We start from the raw sequence: 11,111 nt of genomic DNA on the forward strand, positions 1-11,111 counted from the left end.
CTGTTCCTTTAAATGGTAAACCTTGGCACCTCCTTCCTAAACTGAGAGCTCCCCCTGCTGGCTAATCTAACGTGTTCATTATTATTAGTATTATTAGTATTGACAGCAATCATTTCGAAATAGTTCACATAAATCGCGCAGTGAAAAAAATGGTTAAGTGGCAAATGAAAGCAAGCACTCGGAAAATCAGAGAAATATAATGACTGTAGAGGCTTTTGTGGTGTGTATAACGCAGATATGTGCAATTGTGTTTGCAGTAATTAACTCTTAACTCCACTGATCATCAGTGAGAGTATTTGCATGTTAGACAAGCCACCATCACTGGTATCAACAGACCAAATGAGGGAGTGTGCTTTGTAAGAATGGTTTTCGTCCTTAAAGTAGAATTACAGAGACAATGCAAAGCAGCACAGAAGCTGTTTTCCAGGGCTTCTCCTTTACATAATCACTCATTAGTTTGTTTACTCTCAATAGTGAGCTCTGGGCTACAGAGTCAGAAATCTAGAATAATTTGTCTAACAGCACAATAGAAGTTGTGTATTATAATACGTGTGTGTTATCACATATGCAAGAGACAGCTAAACAGGCAACCTAAAAGCATGGAACCTGATAATGCTAACAATACATCAAGCAAATATAAACAAGAACGGGGGGACTAACCTGAACATCTACAATATAGGGAAAATACAAATGGGAGAGTAGATTTCACATGAATTTAAGACAGATGATAGGTTTGTAGTGGTCAATATATGGATATATGGACATTGTGAAGCACTGCCTTCAAGTACAGTCTTTATTTCCAAGCACTAAAATGATCACTCTGAAGGAGAAGCTAGTTTTAATGGTGTGATGCTTCATTTTTAAATGCACCATTGACTCATTTATAATAATGTTTTTGTCTGTTGAGACCATTGAGCAGGATGGACCTTTGGCTGCAGGACAGGGGGGAAAAAAGAAGCAGTTGCCAGTCACATGCTTTCCAGATGGTACTGCACAGTCTATCAAAATCTGATGGCACTCTTATTCATTATTCTAAAAACTTTTACAGGATCCCCTGCACACTTGCTGTTTTTATCTCTCTCTTGATCTCCTCCATATATATTTGTTGACAATTTGAGTCAGAAATGTCAAATTTGCTTTAATCACTCATGTTGCCAGTCATTTTAAGTCTAGTTCTTGTGTAATTTTGCATACCTCATTTTTCTCTCCCTGTTCATTAACAACTACCCTTCAATTTCTGAGGCTTCAGTGAATAGTAGATGGATAAACTGCAGGATTAGATGCATCTCTCAGGTCCTTTGTCAGGTCTATGCTGGATTTGTTCTTGTTTCTTAACAATATGGATTTCAGATACTGTTTATCTGCTGCAGAGTTTGTTTGTTTGTTTGTTTTTAGGTCTGCCACTTCTTCTTCTGTCCTCCACTTGTTCTGTTTCCTCAAATTTTTTGAAGAACAAACTGCACACCATACAGACACATTCCAACCTTTTGGCAACTGGTCTTTGAGGATTTTGCTTAGATTCAACAAAAATAATAAACAAAAAATGTGTTTTTATGTCAGGCTGTTAGGAACAAAGTTTGGAAATATACAATTTATACCTGGCTCTTTGGAAAGTTTACATTAGTTCATCCCTTGAGTTAGATGCCTTTTTTTTATACATGAACAATTCATAGGTGGGTATTAAGTGCTGTAACAAACAATAACATTCTTCTGGGCTGAAAGTGATTGAAAACATTGACTGACCTCAAGAAAATGTACAAAAAAGTTTTGTTCCTTGGAAGTAAAACAAAGAGATGATGGGTTTCTGATGAGTTTTTGCTTATACACATATATTTATTCAGGACTGGTGGGATGGTGTTAGTTCAGGGTTTATCTCCATCTTTCTGAGTGGAGTTTGAATATTCTCCCTGCGTTTTTGTGGGTTCTCACCAGGTAATCTGGCTTCCTCCCACAGTCCAAAACACGCAGTTAGGGGGATTAGGTTAATTGGTAATTCTAAAGTGCTCATAGATGTCTGTCTCTTTGTGTAAGCGCTGTGATAAATTCGCAACCTATCAACAGGTTCTCACTCCCTAAGCATAATATTTTACGCTAGGTGACAAATCGTCAACATTTTATGCTTCCGGGTACCCAACACGTTCCTAAATAACGAGATCGGGAAAATGAGAGAACATGAGAACCGTTTGGACTCAATCTACACATGTTCGTTCATTTTCTTAAAATCGCTTTGGAAAACACTATTTTACGTCATTTCAGTGCTGGTTAAGGTTAGGAATAGGGTTATGAATAGGTTATGGTTAGGGTTAAGGATAAGGTTAGGTTTAGGGCTGGAATACATGGCTGGAACGTGTATTACCGCGGGACCGTCATTCCACTGGAAATCATCCATAACCCGGGGCGCACCATAAGAACACGGAAGGTCACCTTTCGCTTTCCTCAGGAATGCCGCGGGACGTGACAACGCCCCGGGAATGAGAACCTATACCAGGTGTACCCTGCCTCTGTGGAAGCTGGGACAGGCTCCAGTCCCCCTCCGACCCTGAATTGGATAAATGGAAGAAAATGGACTGATGGAAGTGTAGGATTTCAGCTTTAATTCGTAGGGTTTAGCAAACATTTTGCATTAACTGGTTAGGAATCAGAGCCGTATTTATATGTAGTCCTTCATTTTCAAAAGGCTCAAATGTAATTAGACAAACTAATATAGTTTTAACTGTATGAAAAAAAATTATTCAATAAGTGCCTGAGGTCCAGAACCCATGAAAATCCCCAAATGTTGTGTTTCCTCTCTTGAGATGCAAGGTCTTTCCTGTAGCTGCTTTCAGTTGCTGTTTAACCCTTGTGTGGTGTTCGTATTTTTGTTACTCAGCCAGTGTTCATGGGTCTGGTGGACCCGCTAGAGTTTTGGCTTTCCAAATTAACACTATCAAACAATTTTATGTTAAATTACTCAACAGATGTTTACTTCATCCCAATTACAAGACATATGAACAGCAAACATGGTTAATTTTTTCCCTTTACCTTTGTTAGATCACATTTATGAATTAATGTGCTTCTCGTTTTTCTTTTATATAAAATGTTATAAATAAATCAGTTATAATCAAGTGGAGTGAGTGGAAAGACACAACACATTTACACGTGAAAAAATAATTAATTGTTTGATTTTTCTTTTGAAGAAAAATGAACACGGGTCTCACAGACCCGAACACCATACAAGGGTTAATTGTGAGTCTTTCTGACTTTAGTTTTGTCTTAAGTGACTGAGAAGCTGTTCTATTGGGTTGAGATCAGGTGACTCACTTGGCCATTGAAGAATATCATATTTCTTTGCCTCAAGAAACTTTTGGGTTTCTTTTGCAGCATTCTTTGAGTGATTATTATTATTTGCACTGTGAAGCATTGTCCGCTCTTTTCCAGCATTTGGCTGAGTCTGAGCAGTGAGTATAGCCCTGTACATTTCACATTTCATCCTTCACAATTTAACCTGCAGTCCCATCATCAATAAACACTAGCGACCTGGCTCCACTAGCAGCCATACATGCCTATGCCTTAACATTTCCCCCAACATGTTTGACAGATGAGACACAAACAGGCTACACTTTAAATCCTTTGAACTTTTCCTTTACTTCTCCGTAATTACTGGGTACTACATAATCTTAGTTTCATCTGTTCAAAGAATTTGTAAAAAATTTTTTTTCCAGAACTGGACATGTGTTGCTGAGATAGCTTAACTTGATGTATATTGGACCAGGTTTTGTGAAGTCAAATTTCTGGTCAGCAGTATTTCCTGACAGCACGTAAGGATGAGACACGACACTCATTGGTATCGCTTTCTAAAATGTGACCTTTGTGTGGGTGCACGTTCACACCGTTAACCACCCATTGACCTAATTACCTTGAAAACACAAAGCTCCTGTTTAGCATTGCATCACTGATACTCCTGTTGGCCTAATTCCTACGTTTACAAACCCAGCACTGACTGATCCACAGAGACTCAAGACTGTAATTACTAGAGCGACTCTGTACTTAATACTGATTTAGTATGTTTTAGTATGCAATGAAAGCAATAATAACAGTAACATCATGTTTTATACTGGAAGTGAATTTCAATTTAAAGAGATCACGCAGCTTTTGTCAAAAATCATCCCTCTGGCCAGCATATAGCTTGACTCATCATGCCACTAAAAGTACATGCATTTGTAGTGTGACAAACACTGGCTATGTTTCAATGTAATAGTGTGCCAGCAGCACCCCCCCCCCCCCCCCCACCCCCACCCCCACCCCAAACCACTGATTTTTTCATTTACACCTGTGGTTATTTCTGCCACGTGTCAAAAAAAATCCCTGATGTAATAAACAAGCAACCCTTTCAATTCTTTCATGTCAAATAAAACACAAAAACCTCTTTAATATTTGTTGCTCTACACACACTAGCCACTTACACAGTGAAGAATCCTGCTTTACCACCATATGAGATATATAAACTATTCTTTAAGATTTAACAAGCATGTAATTTAATTTGCAAAGCTTAGACATGGTGGAAATGTTCCAAAAAGCTCATTAGTGTGGGATAAAGAAGTATTTTGGTATGTTACAGACAGAGGGCAGCATGGCTCTACTGTTTCATACAACACTGGAAATAGTAACAGGATCAAATTGCCTACTATAATTCAACATGAAAAATGCACCCTGTCTGTTTTATTTCTCTACCAATACAACATATTTTATATTTTCTTCAATTTTTTGCTATTGTTTATCTATTTATTTTATGGTGTTTAATGAAAAGCATCCTGTCCATTAATGTAAAGCAATATTAATGACAAGAGATAATTAGATGTGCTCTAAGACAAACATTTGTGTGCCATCTTCACAAAGTTTTGCTTCTCTTCAGGTAACCGATGGCCAGGTGAACCGTTCAAACTCAGTTTGTCTTCATGCACATTTCCTCATGTCGAGTGTACATTTATGGTGTAGGTATATATAATTATTAGCAGATAAATGTGCTTAATACAATAAGTCTCATCAGTAAAACAAAGCATAATGTCATGGCGAATGGATAAATGCTCAAGGAGCTCTTTTCTGGTTGTTGAGCTTAATTGGTGCCCTTTGGCTATCAGCATTAAAAACTAATTTTCAAGAGAATACTGTGACTGCAAGATAGAATAGGCTTTTTTTAGGCTATTCAGCCATCACATTACTAGCCTTGCGAGTCATCATTTGGGTATAAAGTGTTGCAGTGGATTTTTTTTATGTTGTTCCTGCAAAATAATTGCCTGTTCATGTCGGCTGCTGTTTTCAATTTACATGCTATACGTGCAATTTACAGACCATTGCATGCAAACTGTTATGTGTCATGAGCTACTATCTAGGGCAACCCGTATGTATCTAAAAGACACCGTTGCTGAGAAATATAATCGACATAGACTCAGCAATATATTTAAAAAACAAACAGGCCAACATTATCTGCGAAAATGTTTAAAAAGAAGCAGATCGTTATTTTTGCTGCTGCAACTAGAAAAAAAAAAAACCTGCTGATAATATCAGTATTTCAGATAACAACCATCCTGCTTTTCAGTTTTACTGTGTATTTCTTTTAGGAGTCTTTTAGAAACAAAGCACCAGTGCTGCCTGAGGTAGAGGAGGAGGCAGCTGCAGAGTAAAAGGACAGACAGCTACCAGGTGAGCAGATGGATCATATTAATATAATAGAAGAGAGAAGAAACATGAAACCAAATGCTGGCTGAGCTCTTTCTCTGCAGAAGAACGGCGATTGTTGAATCAAACCCACAATAGTTCACTGCACAGCTAGATAATAATTTCCTATAGCTGCACGCAGAACACATTTCAAAACCATAGTATGTAGTGAAAAAAATTAGACAGCGTGAGTGGCGAAAACCACAAAGAGTACACATGCTTCAGTTAGATCTGGATAGGGAATCTGTTTTAATCTTTTATTTCAAAGAAATAAAATGTTTAAATATTTCACAGACAAATTTGCATCATAATTTCCTCTGATAACTTGGTGCTGAAGCCCAGTGTGGAAGAACTTCTACCTTACAAGAAAGAAGGCTTTCATTACAGTCTAATTAAAGAACAAAGAAGTCCACTTTTAAGAAGTTATAGAAAGAATTTGTTTGACTTGATACATTAAACAGACAGAATTGGCAATGCAGATATGAGAGAGAGCGGGAAAGAATTAATCTATCTCTTCTTGTAGACATATCTCAGACATCAAGTCTTTGGTCTTGACAAGCTTTGAATAAAGTGGAAAGAAGTGCGAAAGAAAAGTTTTAGGTCTCAGTGATATTAGAAAGTGCACTCAGTGTGCTTAGATGCTTGGTTCAGACACTGAAAAACTGCAAAAGAAGTCAGAATGAATCTATTAATTCATCACTGATTGATGAGGGGACATTTCGTGAACTGAAATATTAAACCTTCATGTCAGTGGTGGCAAGACAGCTCTAAAAACCAGCCTCGCACCACATCTGCGTTCTCTGATTTTGCACGACTTTCAATCATAAGGTCAGGTTGACCTTTTTTAGTCCTTTTGAACCATGAGGGAAATTGATTGCACCGGTGAATTATATGCGAACTGATAAAATATGGGAAAATTAATCCCTGCTTTGCAGAAAAAATTAAATTGAGGCAGAGGGGATTTGCTATTCTTCTGACTTTTGCAAAAGCTTTAATGTATAAAGTCTTCTGAGTGCAGTCCCTACTTGATGAACAATTCTATTGCCCATGGCTGGAGGAGCTAATTAGAATCTATTTATAATCATAGGGGAATATATCCAAAGAGCTAAGAGAGAGAGAAAGGATAGAGAAAGAAAGAAGGGGCTAAAGGGGGGGATGGTGTGCCATGAAATCAGTCTGCGTGCTCTGATATCTGAAACTCAGATATTCGCATCCAAGGAGCCAGACAAAACCAAATTAGCAGGTCTTCGCAGACAAGACAGAGTTTGCCTTTTTCTTCTTGTAGGAGTGGAAAGCCAGTTTACGGGACATACTTCAGTAACACAAGTGCATAAGTAGAAGATGAAGAGAAGTCATTTGATCCTTTTAAAGTTTCAAGTTTTGGAACTTTTCGCAAAAGCTTTCAGTAGTCTTATGCAAAAGTCTCATGGGGGAATATAAAGCAGAAGATCAGGACATGAGGACAAGGGGAAGAGAGCAAAGAAGCGAGCTGCATTGGAAATATGATTAAACTATCACAGCTTTTTATTTAATAAAATAGTGTTGAACTGTTTGCATATTAAATAAAAATTCATTTGTTCTCCGCTTTCCTTCACTTTACAGCGGTGTCATCAAAGATCCCACCGCTCTCTGCTTCACTGCTTTCTGCAGAAATGTGTCTCTGCTGTCAGTGCTCTGCAGCCAGACACTGATTTTATGCAACAAAAAAAACACAAGAGCAGCGGGAACTCAGTGAATTCAATGTGGACTACCCAGCATCCACTTACACAAAGCCATTAACAGTCTGACCAGACTGGTGAAATGCTAAAGCATCACATGCACATGGACAAAGTAGGAAACGCACGTGGACAGACAAGTCAATATAATGGGTTTTCATTCCTATTATATGAGTTGTATAAGTCACCTTAGTTTAGATGACAGTGACCTCTTTCAGAGTCAGTAAACCTCTGGTGTCCAGCTACCCACTGAACATGTTTAACAGCAACATAATTGTATTCATTTATCGCATGTTAGGGTCACTAGAAAACCAAAAGAAAGTACAAATGTTGAGCTGCAGACCTTAAAACATTTTAAGAGTATTTTGGAATTATTGGTGTTTGCACAGATTTGCACAAACTCTTAAAAACTGCATAAACGTTTTTTTTTAAATAAAATTACTTCACATTTTTGTGTCTATGTAAATGGTGAAACAGTACTTACAAATATGCACCCTTCAGTAGGTACTAGTACCAGGTTGGACCTGCTTTTGTCTTCAGATTTGCCTTAGTTCTTTATGGGACAGATTCACCAAGGTGCTGGTAATATTCCTCAGCGATATTGGTCCATATTGATATGATAAGGGTTAAGAACAATCAAACAGGTATAACTAATGAAATGGGTGGCTTTTTGATGTAATCCTCTTTGCTGTGGGCTCCTGGCGGCTTTATAATTTGTTCTACTAAACAAATTGACGGGTCACCCTTTTAGACTGTTTATGTCAAGTAAAGACTGCAGTGCATAAAGGCACTTCAGAAGCGGTGAGCCAAAATGCACCTACTTGAGAAGGTCTATTTAAAGGCAAAGAAACAAAAAATAGTATGAACTGAAATAGCACTGATCCACAAACAATGTCCCGATTTGCTCCAGAAATCATTCATTGATGTCACAGCATGAAAACAGTTGACCTGCAATAAAAACAACAATTTATCTGGTAGAAAATTGTGTTTCACTCTGTTTTACAGCATCTCCAGGTTGTCATCTTCTCTCTTCCCTGCTCAAACTGTCCCTAAGTCCCGCTGCGGAGAGACTTTGCCCCTCTCCACTTTTTTTTTTAAATAATAGTAAAAGAAAAAAAAATCAGCAAAGCGCAGTGAGCTCCCTCACAGGCACACCCAAGAGGCCCTATTAAAGCCAAGGTCAAATCCCACTCTGCTCTACACTTCATACTAGTATCCACTCTAAGAGTTTTCTAATATCCTGGATTCTCTGGTCCAGTCTAACTCTCCAGAGACACAGAGAGCACTGTACAATAATCCTGGTGGTGCAGGAAGGTGAGATGCTTCTCTGTTTTTGCTCTGAGCACTCTGAAGAAAGGAGAACAAAAGTCAGACATTAATCCACTTCACCGTAAATCATTAGAAGTGTTATATTTTTCCTCTTCTTAAATAGTTGTTTGTGGTAGAATGTTGTTGCATAGTCATTCTTTTTATCATGAAAATGTGTCACCTGTAAAAACCTTTTGTTTTGCATTATCTCTTTTATATATATCACAGTTTTTGGTCATGTGGTTCATAGGGTGGCCTCTTGTATCCATAAATCCGTTATCTGACTCGAATAATGCTTTATGGAATTTCTCAAGCATGCTGCAGCAATATAGAGGAGATGAATTTATGCTGCAAGTTGCCTTATAATCCTGGGAGAAAAGGTAGTGAGCCGTGAGACACCAGAACTGATGCTATGTCCTCCAGCCATATTGGGTAGTGAGGTGAATGTGACAGAAAAGATTGAGGTGGTCTTAGCCCTGAGATACCAAGCCCATCGACAGTGCAAAGCTATCAGTCACTCAGGGTAGAGCAGGGTGAGGGTGGAGAGTGTTCAGCCACTGCAGGCACTGTTATTCAATAAAATATGTCTTTGAAGTCTACTCATTATGCTCAGTATTGTAGTATTAGTCATCAAAAACATTACAATAAACAGTATCACAAATTATTCCCAGGAGCAACGGTGTCATACCAATTCAACTCAGTTTTATATTTATTTATTTATTTTTGGAAGGGGTTGCTTTATTGCAACCACTAACACTTAAAGGAGCATTTTCACATTTTGATTAATATGCCTATACACTTTCATGTTAAAATTTCAATAAGAAGGACAAATGTTTCCTGTAAGTGTTTAAAGAAAACTCCAGTGGAAATGATCAAGAAGTTATCTTTGTAGGCTGATATGACATTGCTTTGATATGTCAGAGTTATAATGGTGGCATCTTTCACAGATTGGACAGCCATAGTTATGGACTCACATTCATCTATCCATATTCTGCCACTTACCCAGGTCGAGGTCATGGGGGAATTAGTTTAAGTAGAAATGCCCACACATCCTTCTTTTTTTTTTTTTTTGTGTCCCGTTTGGATCTTTAGCCATCAGAATTGTTGTCTTAAGGCCAAGAAAGATGCCAAGCGGATTTATTTTACCAAGTGGATCATCATGGCCTTGCCATATTGGTCCATTTGATTGACCTTTATTATAATTATGAATTTATTTTATTTTCAGTTGCTACAAACGGGACAGACATGACTGGGGGATAGGACAGGGAGAAAGAATGAAAGAAAGAGAGGGAGAGAAAGAAAACCAAAGGGGAGAAGAGACGGTGAGAAGGGGGGGAAGAAAGAAAACCAAAGGGGAGAAGAGACGGTGAGAAGGGGGGGAAGAAAGAAAAAAACAAACAAACAAAAAAACAAAACACCTGGGTCACCTGTATGGAGAAAAAAAACAGAAGAGAAAGCAAACAACAAAGAGCAACATAATAAGAAAAACAGCACCATCACAATAAACTAGCTAGCAGTAGATATCAGTAGATACTAAATAATAAACGATATTGTGCAGCACGCAAGATAGACAGCGCACAATGTGCTTTGAGGCAGCAGCCAAGAAAGCTGTAGTCCGCATCTGTGAATACCCATGTGTACACCTGTGTGCATACCTGTGTGGATCAGCATGCTTGCATTCCAAAGGTTTCTCCATGTAACGATCTGCTAGGGAGTGTGGGGGGGCCACAGCCCCGTCCTCCAGGGTATGAAACAGGTATGGAGGAGATCAAAACTCCAGACATCCAGAGGCCCCCAGAACACAAGAGACCAAGGAAGACCAACAGAGGGGCAGCCGCGCCACTGTCCCAGTAAGAGCTGAGGAGAGTCCCAGATGAGGGCTCACTCAGCAGCTGCGGAGCAGAAGCCAGGGGGAGTTGCAGTGACGCGCCCGTGAGCTCCGCCGGCAGCCAGCCGTGCCTGAGTGACCGAGCCCCAGGCCGAGAGGCCGGGGGCACCCCACCTCCGAAGTGGCCCGAGCGAACCCCAGGCTCCAGGCCCCGATAAGCGGCCGCCAAGGAGTGAGCCGGTGTGTACCCGGACGCCCACCCCCAGACACAAAGAACCACCAACGCACCGACACCTGAGGGAGTCCGCCACTGGCAGGGGAAGTGGTGGTGGGTGGAGATAGGCCTCCAAACCTTGGAGGGCCTGAGATGTCCCCAGACAGGTGGCGTCTTATACCCAACCTGACATATAGACACAGACATACAGGCACACACAGACACAAACATCCATTCCCACCCTCATGCTCTCATATGCACTTACTCCACACTCAACCAACGTGGAGACAGACATAAAGAGACGCTGTACACACGATCACACTCCCCAAGCGTACTCTACGAACCGGGTCTA

Source organism: Rhamphochromis longiceps, linkage group LG18 (assembly GCF_057381845.1).
Source record: "Rhamphochromis longiceps isolate RC_006_pf linkage group LG18, R_longiceps_female_GT1.1, whole genome shotgun sequence".
In the NCBI taxonomy this organism is placed as follows: Eukaryota; Metazoa; Chordata; class Actinopteri; order Cichliformes; family Cichlidae; genus Rhamphochromis; species Rhamphochromis longiceps.